Source organism: Morus notabilis, unplaced genomic scaffold (genome assembly GCF_000414095.1).
Source record: "Morus notabilis unplaced genomic scaffold, ASM41409v2 Scaffold238, whole genome shotgun sequence".
Taxonomy (NCBI): domain Eukaryota; kingdom Viridiplantae; phylum Streptophyta; class Magnoliopsida; order Rosales; family Moraceae; genus Morus; species Morus notabilis.
Window position 1 is genome coordinate 293,114 of NW_010364717.1, and position 19,448 is coordinate 312,561.

At 34.3% G+C, this 19,448-nt stretch overlaps 1 long non-coding RNA gene across 6 annotated transcripts; it reads right to left on the reverse strand.

The window, feature by feature from the left end:
• Positions 1 to 790: 790 nt before the first annotated feature.
• On the reverse strand, positions 791 to 16,301 carry LOC112093266. Of its 6 annotated transcripts, none has more exons than XR_002902974.1 (9): positions 16,094 to 16,301; positions 15,495 to 15,533; positions 14,667 to 14,938; positions 14,528 to 14,573; positions 12,928 to 12,984; positions 3,666 to 3,828; positions 3,475 to 3,566; positions 3,272 to 3,356; positions 791 to 959 (listed from the first exon to the last, which is right to left on the reverse strand). It is a non-coding gene; the product is annotated as an uncharacterized LOC112093266 (long non-coding RNA). The 6 variants fall into 6 exon arrangements; XR_002902977.1 differs by lacking the exons at positions 15,495 to 15,533; positions 16,094 to 16,301 and adding exons at positions 4,133 to 4,223; positions 15,128 to 15,317; XR_002902976.1 differs by lacking the exon at positions 16,094 to 16,301 and having other exon boundaries at positions 14,667 to 14,931; positions 15,495 to 15,624.
• Positions 16,302 to 19,448: the final 3,147 nt, after the last annotated feature.

Genomic DNA, 19,448 nt, shown 5'->3' on the forward strand with positions numbered 1-19,448 from the left:
CCTAAAAGGCCAGTTGTAACAGGAGGTAGTGTTAGTCGTACAGAGATTAGTCGTTTTAGGGATCGCCATGCGAATGAAATGTGAGTGGAATATCAGGGAAGCCGTGGGAGACACGTTTGATACGCAGATTGAAGCTGAAGCTTAATGGGGTAGTTTCTTTACTTCCACATTTTTTGCATTATGTTTTTGTTTCTACCTTTCATATGCTTTCTTTGCATAGAGAAATTTGCATACTTGTGTATTTCAATGAAGAGAAATTTGAATATGGCAGAGGAAGTGTTTGGAATTTATACCATGCTGGTGACACGGTTGGTGTGTTAGCTGCAACTGCAATGTCAAAAATCGCATATAAAGCAGTTCTTAATTCTAGTCCAACCAGCAACTCTTCTTGGAAATTAGTTAAGGTAATTACCTTTTGACTAGTGAGTTTTGTTACATTCTTGCTTTGTTTGAGTATAGTTGGACTTTGGTTTTGGGGAATGCATGATGTGGATGTTCTTGATGATGTGGGTTTGTAATTTGTGCTCTCTAGGAAATACTACTTTGCAAGGCTATTTTCATAAATGAGTTTAAATATTGCTGAGAACAAGCTGTATATTTGGCATCCTAATCAAATAGAAGACAGTCTTAAAGATACTGCAGTGGAGTTGATGATTAGTATGTTCTTTCCCTACCTTAATTGTGTTATATTTCCTATTTGAGGGACTTCTAGTTATATACAATTACAGATGCATCATTTTCTGATTATTGGTTTTATTTGTTAATATGAAAACTCTAAACAAATGCCATAACAGATATCTTCACATACAACTGTGAAGGGTATAATACATACAGATTCCATGGTGTACCAAAGTATCAAATAATCTTTGCCATGAACTCATGCGTGGTAGATAAATACAACAACCATATTTAACTAACGAGCAGTGCATAATACCTCTATCAATAGAGCTGATCCGCATCTGCAAGCCCAAAAAAAACAGTGTTAAAATGTCTGTGGACATAATTCCAGGGAGGTTTCTGGATAGCAAAGGTCATGGAATGTCTGGGATAGTTCATGGAATGGTGGCTCTCAAAGTTACTTTGGCAGTCGTCTGCTATAATAAACGGTCATGATGTAGCAGAAATTGTTCATGGTTTGATTTTTGCCATACATTTTTTTGGGTCCCCTATTGAGTTTAGCTACCCAGGAGGCAGGAAACACCATTCCTATTGAGAATGCTGCTTTTTAAACTAATCTGCCCTATGAAGTGTTCATTGATTGAAGGATGAAGGGAAGCTTGTAAAGTACAAATTCGATTTTAGTTGACACTATGAAGTGTTCATTGATAGTAGGATAAGTAAAATCTTGGACTTTTCTCCTGCATACGTTTATTCCTTTTAAGATCTAAATCATTAGTTTTTTTGTGCTTCATTAAACATGGTTTTTTTGTGCTTGAGTATGTGAAGTTTGATCATTTCTGCTTCAGTATGTTACGGCAAACTGATGCTGTAACATTGTTTGTAATATGGTCCTCTTTGTCTAAGTTTGAGATGGAAATGGTGAATGTTGTGCAATAAAATGCTTGGCCAGATAGTGACCTGATTGTGGCTAATGGTATCCCTTAGTGCTTATCTGATTGTTCTACTCTCACGGATTAGGATGCTATGTGTAAACTTGATTGCATCTGGATACTCCTTTTTGAACATATTTCTCAATGAGGACACTTGTTGATGCCAAACGAAAAAATGGCAAAGTTGGTATAGCTCCTTGTCGAAGTAAAGTATTGGAAGTACTAATGCTTTGCTATATATTGGATTCCCCCGGTTCTTCTGTTCCCTGTCAAACCAAACGAAAAAAAAGAGTGACGGTTCTACTGTCCGTCAGTGTCAACTTGGATTGCATCTGGATTCAATTTTTGTTCCAAAAAGGTCACGTTTTGATGCCAAAGAGAGCAAAGTGAATATTGCTCCCTGCCAAAGTAAAGTAAGGGACGTAATCAATAGAAATCTTACATAGTGGGAGTATATATACCACTTCATTACTATGAAATTTTTTTTGAAACCATAACATAATATCCCATTTCCAGCAAAAGGTAAAGTACATAACGTAGAGAATCTGGATTTTCCTAGTTATATCCCTTTGGCGTCCATCTTTTATATTCACATTGTTGTTGTTCTTGACTCGACTTTATTTTTCATATTGTGATTCTACAGATCCTGCAACATCATCTTCAACTTTTACAGAATCGTAAACCCAATGAAGTCACAAATACCGAAGCCGGATTAGCCTTCGGCAGTAGCCAGGAGAAGAATGTAGCATATGTTTCAGAATGCCTTCGCCATGGCAAGATTGATTTACTTGTAGCATTTTCAAAATGTACTACTATAAAATATCTCAACTAGTAGACCCAGAAATGTGCATATAGGGGAAACACAAATAGATAAAAGAAGGTGTTGCATTGGTAATCAGAGAACCACTGTCGTTTGACATATGACAGGGTACTGAGCAATGTGGTATTGTTTGTTGTTGCCACCAACCTTTGTTGAATGGTTTATGGCTTTTTACCGGATCTTGATGTAACTTGTCCATTTGTAGTGCTAATTTGTACACAATTTCATTTCCTTTTTTCCCCTCTTGCTGTTTAGTTTTGAATAATTTGGAGTGGATAACAGCAAATATCAATTAATGTACTAGTTGGCACCGAATGTTCAATAGGGTTGAAATATTTTTCCAATCATGATCAAATTCAATTGAAATCTTTCGATCGAGTGATTCGTGTTGCGTCTTGATTGTATGGCATACAAACAAATCATTTTTTTCTAGTAATTGGCTTGTTATACAATGGAAGTCGTGGGAGACAAGTTTGATATATGCTTGGCTTGTTAGATAATTTTATTCACATTTTTTTCATTTATTTCTCACTTAGCTTGTTATAATTCTGAGTTATAATTAGTTGCATAATTTTTTTTTAGTACTTCATTTTTTAATTATATGACGAATTATATTTTTTTTTAAATTACACGTAATGAATTATATTTGTTATATAACATTATTTTGGTCATGATTCAAATTCAGAAAACAAAACAACCAAATACTGATTCGAATCACATTTTAGGTTAGAATCAGAATCATGCATATACATATCCAAACAAAGGTTCTAATCACTCTAAATCATGATTCAAATCATGAATCATGATTCAAATCAAAAAGACTCAAATCATCTTAATTTCAATCCTTATACCAAACGGATCCTAAGATACTACTATCAGAATATGACAAGAATATACTTACATGTACAGCTTCCTTGACGTCGTTGGTCGAACCCTTGTCAAAAATGCTCATCACGGCAGTTGTCGATTAACTAAGCCTGACGCGTCTTTGGATTCACCAGGAACATTAATTGGTGTTAAAGTTTAATGTTACAATAATAATAATAATATTAATAATATTAATAAAACGTAAATTATATAAAAAAATTTCATATAGTAACGCACCTTTCTATGTTGATGCTGTGATAAGATGAATGCTCTCAAAAGTCAGGCCACTTCATCTTTTTGCTATATGATGAATTGGTTGCCGATTTCTTCTATAAAGAAAATCGGAGTGAGATTTTAATAGCCAAACCATATTAAAAAAATATTGATGGAAATAGAAACCTAAAACTTTAGTGACACGAATTGATTACAGTATAAAGGCCAATGTTCAGGGTCTTTAGTGGTGTTAAGGACCCTGGACCTAGCAAGCTCTAGGTGGCTCACTCCACTATGGCTTTTTGAAGTGTATGTGGAGGTCTTTCTTCTAATCCCAGTAACATTTAGTTCGTCTGCTGACTGAATGTCCAACTGTTGCTGCATTATATTCAAAAATTTATATTATTTACTTACGATAGAGTTAAAAAATTTTATCTAATAAAAACTTAAAAAATTTAAGGTAGATTTGAAAGGTTATTGCCCATGTTGCCGATTTCTTGTATAAAGGAAAAAAGTTTAGTGTTATAATGAGATTTTAATACCTCAACCATATTAAAGCAATATTAATGGGAATAGAAACCAAAAATTCTGGTGACATGAACCGATTACAGCATAATTGTTAATGTTCAGGGTCCTTAATGGTGTTAGGGACCCTGGACCTAGCATGCTTTGGATCACTCACTCCACCATGATTGTTGAAGCGTATGTGGAGGTCCTTCTTCCAATCCTGATAACATTTTTGAGCCTCATCCATGATTTGATAATCATTTCATCTGTCAAATGAATGTTGAACTGTTAGAGAGATTGTAATATATCTCTCAATTTCGATATCACAAAATTATTGGCTTAAAACACATTCGGGAAGAGTGGACGGACACAAGCGTTCGCTACAGCGCGCAGGAGCGCGCGCTGTAGCCTGCGCAAAACAGACCTCTCGGGTCTGTTTTGCTAAGCTCGCGCGCTACAGCGCACGGACGCGCTGCAGCGCGCTTATTGGGCGCTGCAGCCTGCGCAAAACAGACCTCTCGGGTCTATTTTGCTGAGCCCCGCGCGCTGCAGCGCACGGACGCGCTGCAGCGCGCTTCTTGGGCGCTGCAGCGCAAATTGTTAACGAAAAATGTGTTTTCGTGTGTTTCAGTAATCTGAAAATGTCTCCAAACATTGCATCTATTTGTGATATGTTTTCTCACATATCTGAGCACTTATTAACAATAGAAATAACTATTAATATAAGTGCAACAGCATATAAAAGATAACCATCAAATTGAAAAGGTATCATTATGTGAAAGGTTGTAACACTTAAGGATGATGGATGCATCCCTGTCTTTATTTGATGGACTTCAGAAAATTACAGATTATTATTATTCTGGAGCTCAATATTTTTGCTGGATATTGTGTTCAAGGGTTTGTTGTATCTTGGGGGTAATTTGCCATTTTAAAACTCGTTAGCAAACTTTGAGAAGTGAGGGCAAATAAAACCTTAAAGAAAAGTATTCCAATACGCCTCAAACTATTTTCCTGTTTTCTCTATTCTTTTCAGCCTCCCAATTCTGAATTATTCTAACAATCTTTAAGGTTTTAATTTGTTGCAATGGAAGTTGAAAAGAACATGACGTCTTTCCTCAATCCTAATGTTCAACTTGATCGTTTTAATGGTACCAACTTCACCCGTTGGAAAGGAAAGTTGTTCTTTCTTCTCACCGTGCTTAAGATCGCCTACGTACTTGATCCGAAATTAGAGCCTCTTCCTGAACCAAAAGATGATGATTATGAAGAATTAAACACCGCAAGGAAGAAGCGAGGAGATGATGAAATCATGTGCCGGGGTCATATTCTCAACACTCTCTCCGATAGGCTCTACGATCTTTACAACTCGATGGAGTCTCCGGTGAAAATTTGGAACGCTCTTGAATACAAATACAAAACGGAGAAGGAAGATACGAACAAATTTCTCATCTTGAAATTTCTAGAATTTGTCATGATTGATACCAAGTCCGTTCTAAATCAAATACATGAATTGCAAGTCATTATTACTAAGTTTCGTGAATTGAAGGTTGAGATTTCTGAATCATTGCAAGTGGAGGCAATTATTGTTAAATTGCCTCAAAGTTGGAATGGTTATAGAAAGAAACTCCTTCATAGGAGAGATGACATAACTTTGGAGGAATTACAAAAACACTTGAGAATCGAAGAAGAGACTAAGGGCTTGTTCTTTTGAGTGAAAAACTCAAAAAAAGGCAACTCAAGTTATAACTTTATTCGACTTCATGTTCTTTTAAGTTTAAACTCGAGTTTAAACTCGAGTTCAAACTCGAGTTTATGACTAAAACTCGAGTTTAAGTTTCCCCTTTAACTCGAGTTCAGAAACTCGAACTCAAATTAATGAACAATATCTTTTCTATTCTTAAAAATGCTATAACTTTTTCGTTTTAATTCTAATTAAGATGATTTTTTTTTATGCGTTGACAACGAAAAGACGAATAAAATCTGACCCATATATCCTATTAAAATTTTTCATCATCATTGAGTTTTTATTAAAATACTATCTAAATATAAATTCAAGTTTTGACTCACACAAACACAAACTCAAAAAGATTCTTATCTCAAACCATAACTCAAATGTATACAATTAAACACAAACTCAAGTTACAAGTTCAACTCGAGTTATAACTCAAATTCAACTCAAGAATTATACTCAAGTTAAACTCCAAAAGAACAAACCCTAAGTCTCGTGATTCTAAGAACAAAAATGTAGATTTCTCTAAAGTTAATGTTGCCGAAGTTAGTAAGTTTTCAAAGAACTTCAAAGTCAATAATGACAATAAGTTAGTAAGTTAATGTTGCCGAAGTTAGTAAGTTTTCTGAAAATTGTTTCTTTTGTGGAAAGAAAGGTCATCGCCAAAATGACTGCAGATACAAGAAGAAAAAGGAAGAAGTGAACACCAACAATGCTAATGTCGTTGAAGAGAAATCCGAAGACATATGTGCTATGGTCTCGAAATTGTAAATTGGCATGATTACCGAAACTAATATGGCTGCATTTAAATCCTCCGATTGGTGGCTTGATTCCGGTGCCACAATCCACGTTTGTAATGACAAGACTATGTTCTTATCTTACAAAGTGGCAAAGGAAGGACAAACGGTTCTCATGGGGAACAATGATGCAGCGATGGTTGCCGAGAGAGGAGTGGTGGAGATTAACTTTACTTCCGGAAAGAAGCTAACATTGAACAATGTACTTCATGTTCCTGATATTAGAAAAATTCTTGTATCCGCTAGTCTTATGTGTAATAATGGGCTTAAGATTGTACTTGAGGGCAATAATTGTATTGTATCTAAGAATGAGATCTTTGTGGGAAAAGAGTATTCTTGTGATGGCATGTACAAACTAAGTGTTAATAATAAAGATGATGTGAATTCTCTTTATATTGTTGATTCTTTTTATATTTGGCATGCACGTTTAGCACACTTAAATTTTAGATCTTTGAAATACATGTCTAAACATGGTTTGGTTACTTGCAAAGATATTAAAAATGATAAGTGTGAAATTTATATACAAGCAAAGATGACTAATAAACCTTTTTCTAGAGCCGAACGTAATACTCAAATATTGGATATGATTCATACCGATATTTGTGAGTATAATGGTATTTTGACTAGAGGAGGAAAGAGATACTTTATCACTTTTATTGATGATTGTTCTAGATACACTTATGTGTATTTACTTAGAAGAAAAGATGAAGCCTTTGATAAACTTAAAATTTATAAGGCTGAATTGAGAACCAAAAAGATAAGAAGATCAAATAGTTCGAAGTGATAGAGTTGGTGAATATTTCTCAAATGAATTTGATGTTTTCTGTGAAGAGCATGGTATTATTCACCAAAAGTCAGCCCCTTTTACTCCTCAACAAAATGGATTGGCTGAAAAAAAGAATAGAATCTTTACCGATATGATTAACTATATGCTTCTTAATGCTAAATTGCCTAATAATTTATGGGGGGAAGCTTTACTTACAGCATGTCATGTTCACAATAGGATTACATCTATGAAAACACATGTCTCTCCATATGAAATATGGAAAGGAAGAAAACCAAACTTGATGTATTTAAGAGTGTGAGGCTGTATAGCCTTTTATAGAATAATTGACCATAAATCATCAAAGTTAGGAGCTAGAGGTATTAGAAGTGTTTTCGTAGGTTATGCTGAAAATTTCAAGACTTATAGATTATTGAATTTAGATTCTAATGTTATTGTAGAATCAAGAGATGTTGAATTTGTTGAGAACAAGTTTAGTTTTGATTCTTCCATTGAATTAGAATCTAATGTTAATCGACCATATGTTGACATTCCCGGTACCTCTACTAATAAAAGGAAAGAGTCTATGACATCTTTCGAACCGAGAAGAAGTCAATGTGAAAGAAAAGAAAATAACCTAGCACCGAATTTTATTTCATCTCAAAGTTTAACCTTTTTGGTTGAATGAGATAGAAATGATGTACTTAATAAAATACCATTGTTGCTTAATATAGAGGAAGATCCAAAGACATTTAATGAAGCTATGACTTCAAAGGATGCCTCCTTTTGGAGAGAGGCTGTGAATGATGAAATGGATTCGATTATCTCGAATCAAACTTGGATCTTGATCGATCTTCCTCCGGGATCAAAACCAATAAGTAACAAATGAGTGTTTAGGAGAAAGTACAATACCGATGGGTCTACTAACATTCAAAGCTAGATTAGTAGCTAAAGGCTTTAAACAAAAGCGTGGTATAGACTATTTCGATACATATGCTCCGGTAGCTAGATTAACATTCATAAGAGTGTTATTTGCAATTGCATCAATATGCAATTTGCATGTGCATCAAATGGATGTTAAGACGGCTTTTCTAATAGTGATCTTGATGAGGAAATCTATATGGAACAACCCAAAGGGTGTGTACTACTTGGAAATGAAAAGAAGGTTTGCAAGTTAATCAAGTCACTTTATGGTTTAAAGCAAGCACCAAAATAATGGCATGAGAAATTTGATAATGTCATTTTATTTTATGGTTTTAAGCATAATAATGCGGATAAATGCTTATACTCTAAATTTACAAATTGTCTTGGTGTGATAATATGCTTATATGTTGATGACTTGCTCATTTTTGGAACAAACATGCAAAAGGTAAATGATATCAAGAAATATCTAACTTCACAATTTAAGATGAAAGATCTTGGTGAAGTAGATATTATCTTAGGTGTAAGAGTGAGGAAGCATAATAGGGGTTACTCGTTGTGTCAATCTCATTATATTGAGAAGGTACTTCTTAAATTTAATCATTTAAAGTTTAAAGAAGCAAATACCCCATATGATTCTAGTATTAAATTACTAGAGAATGCAGGCAAAATAGTGGCACAGCTTGAATATGCTAGTGCGATCAGTAGCTTAATGTATGCTATGCATTGTACAAGGCCCGACATAGCATTTGCGGTATGCAAAATGTCTAGGTTCACGAGTAACCCGGGTATCGAACATTGGAATGCAATTGGAAGAGTACTTGGTTATCTTAAAATAACCATGAACTTGAGTTTGTCATATAATGACTATCCGACCGTACTTGAAGGGTACTCGGATGCAAGTTGAATAACAAGTGCAAGTGATAATAAATCTACATCCGGGTGGATTTTCACAATTGCAGGAGGAGCCATCTTTTGGGCTTCTAAAAAATAAACGTGCATAACTCACTCTACGATGGAGAGTGAGTTTATAGCACTTGCCGCTGCAAGCAAAGAAGCGAAATGGCTAAAAAATCTATTGCTTGATATTGAGTTATGGCCACAACCGATGCCATCTATTTATTTGTACTGTGATAGTGAAGCTACTTTATCTAGAGCTTATAACAAGATTTATAATGAAAAATCTAGACATATTAGCTTGAGACATGAATATGTTAAACAATTAATAACCGATGGTATTACTAATATTGTTTATGTTAGGACAAACAATAACCTAACGGATCCTTTGACGAATGGTCTTTCAAGAGACTTAGTCAAAAAAACATCTAGAGACAAACAAGAACCTAACAGATCCTTTGACGAATGGTCTTTCAAGAGACTTAGTCAAAAAAACATCTAGTGGAATGGGACTGAAACCTTTCTTTAAAAGAGTCACCAATGATAGTAACCCAACTATGTAATAGTTGTACCGCTATTCCATAGTTAAATGGGTAAGAACAAATTATTGTTATGTGACCAGGTTAGCACCGAACTTTAATTAGTCTCTTCTAGGATATCGGTGCAAAAATAACTATGTGTGTGAGGTTGAGTTTATACTCTTAATGGAGTTCGAGTCTCATAGTAGCTAGAGATTTAATTCGAACATCACCCAAGTGAACATAAGGAATGGTGTCGTTCCTAACAAGACCTTAGTTTAGTCTTGTAAATGTTCATGAATCCAAGATAGAGCACAAGGCCGGAACAGTGCTAAACGATTGGAACCGTTTTTAAATTTAGGATAACACATGCGTGATATATTTCCGGTATTTGCTTAAGAGACAAAGTTTAATGCAAAGCACACTATTGTCTTGTGAATACTTTGAAGTATAGTTACTAAGTAAAGGTTAAAATTGAAAGATACCTTCATGTATGTATGTATTTATCGTTGTTAATTCTGAAGAAATATTACAATCTAGTGGTGGATTGTTAGAGAGATTGTAATATATCTCTCAATTTCAATATCACAAAATTATTGGCTTAAAACACATTCGGGAAGAGTGGGCGGATACAAGCGTGCGCTGCAGCGCGCAGGAGCACGCGCTGCAGCGCGCTTGGGCGCTGCAGCCTGCACAAAACAGACCTCTCGGGTCTGTTTTGCTAAGCCCGCGCGCTGCAGCGCACAGCAGCGTGCGCTGCAGTGCGCTTATTGGGCGCTGCAGCCTGCGCAAAACAGACCTCTCGGGTCTGTTTTGCTGAGCCCCGCGCGATGTAACGCACGGACGCGCTGCAGTGCGCTTCTTGGGCGCTGTAGCGCAAATTGTTAACGGAAAATGTGTTTTCGTGTGTTTCAGTAATCTGAAAAGGTCTCGAACCATTGCATCTATTTGTGATATGTTTTCCCACATATCTGAGCACCTATTAACAATAGAAATAACTATTAATATAAGTGCAACAGCATATAAAAGATAACCATCAAATTGAAAAGGTATCTTTATGTGAAAGGTTGTAACACTTAAGGAAGATGGATGCATCCCTGTCTTTATTTGATGGACTTCAGAAAATTACACATTATTATTATTCTGAAACTCAATATTTTTACTGGATATTGTGTTCAAGGATTTGTTGTATCTTGGGGGTAATTTGCCATTTTAAAACTCGTTAGCAAACTTTGAGAAGTAAGGGCAAATAAAACCTTAAAGGAAAGGATTCCTCTACGTCTCAAACCCTTTTCCTGTTTTCTCTATTCTTTTCATCCTCCCAATTCCAAATTATTCCAACATGAACTATTGCTGCAATCAGTGGTGGAAGTTCGGGTCGACGGGCTGCCCGAAGCCCGAATTTTTTCGGGCTCGGGTGGGCAAGCCCATCTCCCGCCCGCCCAAGCTAGATTTTCGGGTTCGGGCTCGGGCAGCCCGAATTTGACACCGACTCTCTTGCCCGCCGCCGTCTAACCGCCCTATACCACCGTCCGCCGGAATTTTTTTGAATTTTCCGACCATGCCCGAACTGCCCGACCCGCCCGAATTGCCCGACCCGAAAATAAGCCCGAAAACCTGAATTTTACCCGAAGCCTGAGTTGCCCGATTTGCCCAAAACCGCCCGAAAATATTAGTTGCTACAAATTGGGGCATTCTGATAATCGAACTCAGGACCTCTCACACCCAAAATAAGAATCATACCACTAGATCCAATGTCTATATTTGTTATTTAAATTTTTAACTTTTTAATTAACACACAATTCCTTAATAGAAAAAGCAAATTTCTATTTTAGCAGTTTAATATTTCAGTTTTCACATTCTTGACACTTTTTTATAATCAATCACATGATAAAAGGATTCCTCAAAAAATAATATACACAAGAAAAGAAACACATTGCCATCACGTTTTTATTATTTTTTATTTTTAAAAAGTGTTGTTTCTATATAATGCCGGTTTTGTTCTTATAGATACTCGTGTTTTTCTATTCTATATCACTCTTCTTTCTATCTTTATCTATTTTTCTGTTCACAATCTCTCCTCATCCTCTTAATTATCCTCTTTTTTCTTCAACTTTCTTCACTCTCTTTGTGACTCTATATCAAAGTAACTTTCTACTTGCATACCAAAGTAAATTAATAATTTATCAAAAGTCACTCAATGATTGGTTTGGTTTAATAACTTCATCACTATTTGATGATCTCTATATTAAAAAACCAGTCACTCAATGTTGAAGCATTGGTTTGCATTAAGGATTGGGATCAGGCCAATCAACATTTACAAAATACAATTTCACCGGCAAGCCAATAATGGATCGATGAATTTAATCGATTAACATTTAATTTTGAAGACGATCTTTAGCTTTAAATTAAATTATAAATTTGTAATTTGTAAATATGTATTTACCTTTGACATTGTATTTTTAATTGTATAACTTTGTAAGTTTGTAAAATTTATAATTCGTCACAATATGATTGTACTCTTTTTTTCTTGCTAAGTTTTTATCCCAATTGGATTTTTCTTGGTAAAGTTTTTAATAAAGTAATCATGAATTATAAATTTAAAAATTAATAAAAAAAGAATTTTTTTATATAATTCGTGTGTTCATTTTAAATTTCAAATTGTAATATATATATATATATATAAATTTTAACACAAAATAACTTAATATTAAAAAAAAAGTTTAAATAATTCGGGCAATTCGGGCGGGCTCGGGCCGCCTAATACAAGCCCGCGGCCCGTTCAAGGTGAAATTCGGGCTCGGGCGGGCGGCCCAAATTTCTCGGGCGGCTCGGGCTCGGACTCGGGCAAAAACTCAGACTTTTCGGGCGGTCGCGGGCGACCCGTCCAAAGTTCCAGCACTAGCTACAATACATTCAAAGTTTTATATTATTTACTTTACAGCAAACCTAAATGTTCATCTAAAAAAACCTTAAAAGATTCAAGGTAGCTTCGAAATATTATTACCCTCATTCTCTTGAGAATTTTATTCTTGTCCTCCGTGGGACGGATCTTCAGTTGTGATGATAAGGTGTTGTACAATCCCTCATCCCTTCCAAGGTTATATTATCAAAATAGGTTATATTATCCTCAATCCCTTCCAAGGTTCAGCCATTTTCTCAAACTCAACAGGTAATCTCTCATGTAATAACAATAATCGAGCAATATCTAACTCCCGTGTCTCCTTGCTACCTCTATGACGGGGATGCTGCTTCTTATTTAATTTTTGTAAATTAAAATACCCCGAAAAGAATGAAAAATTAACAATATTCAGAATTTACTTTTAAAATTTATAAATGACTCACAATGTGACGGTAGCCTAGTCGGATCACCTGATGGGGGCTGAGATCCTCCAACCAATCCTGCACACGTAGCAATAGGTTCAGACATGCTGCAAATCGATATTCCAAAATATGATTAATTTATGTAGTACATTATCATACGAGTATGAATTATGAGTTCATGAGTTTATAAGATCAATACAATATGAAAATATCATTCATCATCATGTGTCATTAAAGCATGTAATTGGATATTTGTTATCTATTTAATGAAAGTGAATTTTTATTATTTGGTTTCCACATATTATTAAATGCTTTATAAATATCATTGAAAATTTCACAATTATTTATGTCATGATCTTAAATATTTATATATAAGTGTTATATAATATTTAAGGATAATAATTGAAATTTTTCTGTAATGAATTTAATTAAAGTTTGAGTCCTTAATTAAAGTATTACCAATACAAATCATTCTAATTAAGGATGAAACGATTTTTTCTGTATTGTTAATATGAAGGATATTGAATGCGGTTATTGTACATAATGTGATTATGTAGTACTGAGACAAAGCCACGATTTGAATTTTTAATAATTTCCTTTAAGTATAAAAATTCAAATTGAATCTACCGATGTTTATGTATAGAATGATCTTAATCTTGAGTTATTAACAAACTCCTATTTATAGATTTGTGTCTTTTGACTTACTCATTATAATTTCAGAGTTATAAAATCCTATTCCTTGTATCTTGAAGCTATAAAAAAAACACACTACAACAAATATTATTATCAATAGCTGACCAAAAATGCTATTAAGCACTACCAATAGCGTTTTGTGGACTGTTAGGACATCGGATACTATTAAAAGTCCTACGAAAACGTAGCGTCCTGCGAGCGATATGAGAAATGCTACAGAATTGAGGTGCTATAGCGTTTTAGACATGTTACTTTCATCCTCTTACAGCTATTTAGCATTGTAACGGTACAGATCAATAGCTTTTCTCCCTTGTTATGTTCATACTCCTATAGCTTTTTAAGTCAATCACCATCTATTTTACCAATAGTAAAAGTAATACATACTAACGTCCGATCTACTAATATTATATTAATATCCTTTTGAATTCATTCAAATAGATGGTGATTCCGAGCAACATCTTACATCCAAATAGGAACATTCAAATTAAAACATAAAAGCATTCAATGTAATAATTGTTATCAGTATCTACCAAGTTAGCAAGAAGATGTCTACAATATAAGTCACATAATTTGTCCAGAACCTTAACATTCAAAACAAGTAAAGAAAACAGAAGAATAGTTAGAGATATCAAAGTATCCAAAACATTTAGCAAAATGAAATAGTGAAGTAAATCCTTCCATCTTGACAAAATGCTTTAACAAAAAAGTCATCTTAACTTGTAAGAAAGTGATCCACTATCAAAACAATGATCAAACTTAGCTAAAACTTTCACCATTTAACCTGTAAATAAAGCAATGACTAGTTACACCATTCACAACTACATAGCCACATCCACATATGTTTTGCAGTGAGTTAGGGGAAATATGGCTTCAATGATGCACTAGGCAAAAATTTAATATCAAACTTGCAATACAAAAAGTATCTTACATGTATTGTTGTGTAGATAGTTGCAGGAAGCATGAGTCTTCATTGCCTACATTTAAACCCGAAGAGAAAAAAACTTGCTATCACAATCATATAATGTTTTGCCTAAAAGAAATTTGCAGCTAGTAGAGATTTTTCATACCCTTTTAAATTTTTATCAGCAAGCCATGCCACATTACTTGAAATCGCTTCTTCAATGGTACTCATCTCACTCATTGGCCTCCACAAGAAAGCATCCGATTTTTTTGCTACATCCACCCACACTCTAACTGCATTTGGTCCAAGAGGTACATGGTGAACGAGGTCTTTCGGGTCGCTTGGCATCAAACGCCCTTCAGCAACAACTTCCCCGGTTCCAAACCAATCTAGTAGCTTACACTTGTTGGTCATTTTGGGTAAATTAGTACCTACACTCTGACAATAATTCAATGGACATAAGCAATTACAAATAAAAAACGTTAGTATATGAAAAACTTGATTTCATCCCGTTTAAGCGCATTGCATATACTCCTTAGTAAGTCTATAAATAAAAAAGGTCAACTCTAAGATTTCTATAACTACAATGAGTAATAGACGGAAAAATTAAATTCTAATATTGCGCACCTGTTAACACGCACCCAATCTTTCTCAATCATCCTAACAACATCAATGGACTTCATAATTAACACAATGCTAAATTAATTATCACATTTGTAACTACCAAATAAAATTTATTAGAACATCAATTTCAAATAAAATAACGAATAATGTGGATTAAGTAGATAAATAACTTAATACCGTACCAAAAAACCTAATTGACACATCACTCAACACATACATCAAAAGTTGAAAACAATTCCTAGGAAGACAAGAATGCAAACAATAAGACATTTGGAAACAAAATTGACATCAATACATGGTTGAAAAGACCAAACATTGAAAAATATACAGAACAATTAGAGAAAGAGAATCCGGAATAAACATAACATACCTTCGTCTCTTTGAGGAGAGCACCTAACCAATAACAAATCTGTGAGAAAAAAATTAGACATGCACAACCAAAAAAACAGGGATAAACCAACACAGAAAAAGAAAACAGGAATGATTTCTTCTGAAAACTGAAATGTGAGTGAAAAAAATAACCTGTCTTCGTTTTTTATAAAAGACACAATAGTTTTGCTGCTGAATAACTAGTTTCAACATGTTTTTCTTCTTCTCATCAACAGACGGGCCACTAAGGTGCTTGTAAACAGCCACTAAGGTGCCTAATTTTAGATTTTGACTAATTCTTTTCCGTAAAATCAAGACAATCTGAGTTCTTTTCAAGAAATTTAAAATCAACAATTAAGAAATTTAATATCTGATTTCTTTTCACGCACACTGTTCTTATAAACACAACAAAAGCTTATGTTCTGTACAAGAATACTAAACTTTATAACCTACAAATTTGGGGTTTTCTTGTGCAACTAATGAATTTTAATGTAAAAAGCAAATCATCACAACAGAATTGATGCAACCAAGAGAATCGAAACAAAAGTAGAGCAGAAAATTGTGATTCGACTAGAAACAAGTCGAACAATCAAGCCATACCTTGGTTACAGCAACATTAAAACCCTAACTTTTACAGACAAATGAAGAGAACAACGACCCAAAGTTCAAAAGCTCATAAAACTTAAATTTGAGGAGATGTCCTTTGCTGCACGAACGAGGAGGTTTTACATTGTGTGGAAAGAATTCTTCCTTAAGAGCATTTACATTGAGTTCCGCCTGAGGTTTTTTTTTTTTTTTTTTTTTTTTTTTTTTTTTTTTTTTTCTCTTTGGGCTGCCAAAATGGCTCTTCAGTTTTTTGTTAGATGGTGGCAATTTTTTTTAATCCTCGTCAAATGGTATTGCACGTGCACTTCTCATGTGTCATTAAATTTAATATTGTGCACGTCTTTTAAAATATTTGCGAGTATATTGAAAATTTGGGGGAAGTTGCCAAAATATTTCATAATTTTTTAATATATATGTATGTATACATAACATAATTTTTTTAAAACGCTATGAAATTCAAGCAAAATAAGTTTTAGTAGTGGTTTTTAAAAAATGATATAATTAAAAGTTATCAAAAGCCCCCTCTGTTGTAGTGAAATTTCAAATTTTTTTAAGTGAGGTGATATTATGTGATTAGTTAGACATCATTAAAGAAATTTTATTTCTGTATTTTGTTTAACTATTGTAAACATATATATGCATTTTTCGTGTGCATCATGTTAGTTGTGTAACACCTCGAGAAATTAAATAATATTAATTAAGATAATTAAAATTTATTAGTGTGTCTAATCTGATATAATTAATTAATTATTGATTAATAAATGTCTAACGTGTAACTTTAAATATTTCCAAGGAATTTACATATTTTCAGTAATTACATTTTTACCTCAGAAGTGTGTATAGACACATTTTCTGAACTGTCTTTTTAAATATTTAGACACATGTTTTTCTTTCCTTTTTCTTTTTCTTTTCCTTTTCTTTTTCCTTCTTTTCTTTTCATTCCCGTGCATCACTCTCCCTCTCTTTGTCGTTCTCACTCTCTCTCTCCCCTCTCAGTTTCATTCGTTCCTCTCTCTCCCGTTCAAATCTTCATTAAATCAATTGGATTTCGAGCCAAAGAAGAAATTCAAGAAATTTTCAACATCAAGAGAAGGAATTGAGGTAAGATTTCTGAAAAAGCTCTCTTGAATCTCAAATATTTTGGATTAGAAAACCTATTTTTAACCCGAAATAGATTTTGATGGATTTTGAGTAAAATCATGGTGGAAATTGGGGATCTTTAGTTCTTCAGACTTGATTTAGTAACTAGAACCTGGATTTGGTTGATTCCCTTTGAAATATTTTAGATTTGAACTCAGAATTGCAGGTTTTGGCCGGATTTCCTTCGAATCGGCCCTGTTGGTCGAGCTGCTTTGCTCCCACCTATCGACTGGACTGGTCGACCGGTTCCTTCTCCACTGGCCGACCGGTGGAGAATAATTTCTATGTCACCGGTCGACCGGTGCACACCGGGTTTGACCCTTTTTTTTATCTAAAAATGTTATTTTGATCCCGGTTTTCAAAGAGAACCCAAATTAGCTTCATGTGGGGACCTAAAATAGTTGGATTAGCATCTTTAATCCATGTTTTGGAATTAAAACCCTTGGAATGATGATTTGAACATGAAATAATTTATGAAACCGGTAATTGAATTATGACACACAAATAGGAAATCGAAGTGTATACTTGAAATTGAATTTCCTTAGGAATGAGAAATGAATCCTAAAGCATTGTTTTGTATCAATGATAGTTGGAGAATCAAATTGAAGGCTTCGAGCAAGCGGCGGCTAAGATAGCTCAACTCTAGCCACAGGTTTGGGGCATAAGAGGTATGATTTCTTACCCCTTCTTTGTTAGCCTGATTTTAAAAGAGTTTTGGCCTTGCAAATGTTTTAAAGAAATGACATGTTTACAAAAGAAAAGCATTTTAACACAATAGCTTGATTATAGCTATTGGAATTATAATGAACTATTTCAGAATGTCTAATGAATGATTTCTTAAGATAAGAGGTCTTGCAAATCGGTAAACCAGCTGATGGCCTAGATAGGATATGGAGAGTGTATCCTTAAGGGCAGAACCCAAAACCCGGACTAGGCCACTACGGTGGTGATAAAGCTTGTGCATGTGGTTGTGTAAGTAATTTATCCTCTGTAATATGGAATTTTCAGTTTATATTCCTTTCAGAAAAAGGATGTGAGGTTCCGGTGGTTGTGTTGGAACTGAATGTCTATATTTATTTATTTATTTATCTATTTACTTGTTCATTAATTCATTTACTTGTTTGTAAAGTTATTTCAAAATACATCTTACTGGGTCTTTCGCTCACGTTTTATTTGTTTTATAAATATTAAACCCCTTCAGGCGATGCTAGGAGCAGTGCGGAGTAGTTGAGTTAGATGCTAGTACCATCCGATTAAGAAAGGATAGTGCTCATCATCCTTGTGCATAAATGTAAGAATTGTAAATTCTGTAAACTCTGAACTTTAGACTTCTAGACTGTGGTTGATGGCTACGCGCTGGGGCGCGCTGGGGCGCGCCCTTTGGGCGATTTCTGGAAATTTTATGGGTAGTTTATGGGCATCTTCAAAGGCTTCAAACTTGATCTTGAAGGCCTCCTTTTGATTCAAAATTAAGACCCTAATTCTACCCAAAACCTAGAATTACAATAATTCTAATCCCGAATTAAATTACAAATAATTTATCAATGAATGAATATAACCGATCCATAGAACCATATAATTAACGACCAAATCCACCATCCATACATTCATCAACATGAATTAAAATAAACGTCTATAAATGCAAGTGCCTACCCATCACATACATACATAATTAAATATCACATATTTAATATATCAATTTTGATTATCAAATAATCGAAGCATAAATTAATATCGTCTATAGACCACTTTGATACCAATTGTTGGTTACCGAATCGAATTCGGATGCAGAAGCGTGGTGCGAAAGGCAGATCAAGTATAAAAAAAATTTTCATAAAACTTTTGAGATACTTTATAGATTATATTAATTTATGCACGAATAAATTAATCACATTAATTTATATATCAAGAACTCAATTAGGAAAAATATCTGGAGGCCGACTCGGATGATAACTTGAGTTCTTTGACCACGAACGATCCTTGCTCCAAAGCCTTGTGTTTAGAAAACCAAAGTCTTCCACGTCAATTCCTTGAATCTACATAGACGTGTGTGTGGCCACACTCGAGACTAAAACGGGTTAAATCAAACACTCAAATTTTCCACAAACACCAACGCATGCACGATGTGGAATTTTTAGGAGAAAAATTTTCCTTCTCTTACTCTAGGGAATTTCGGCCAGCCCCTTTCAAGTAGGTTAAAAATTTGTCA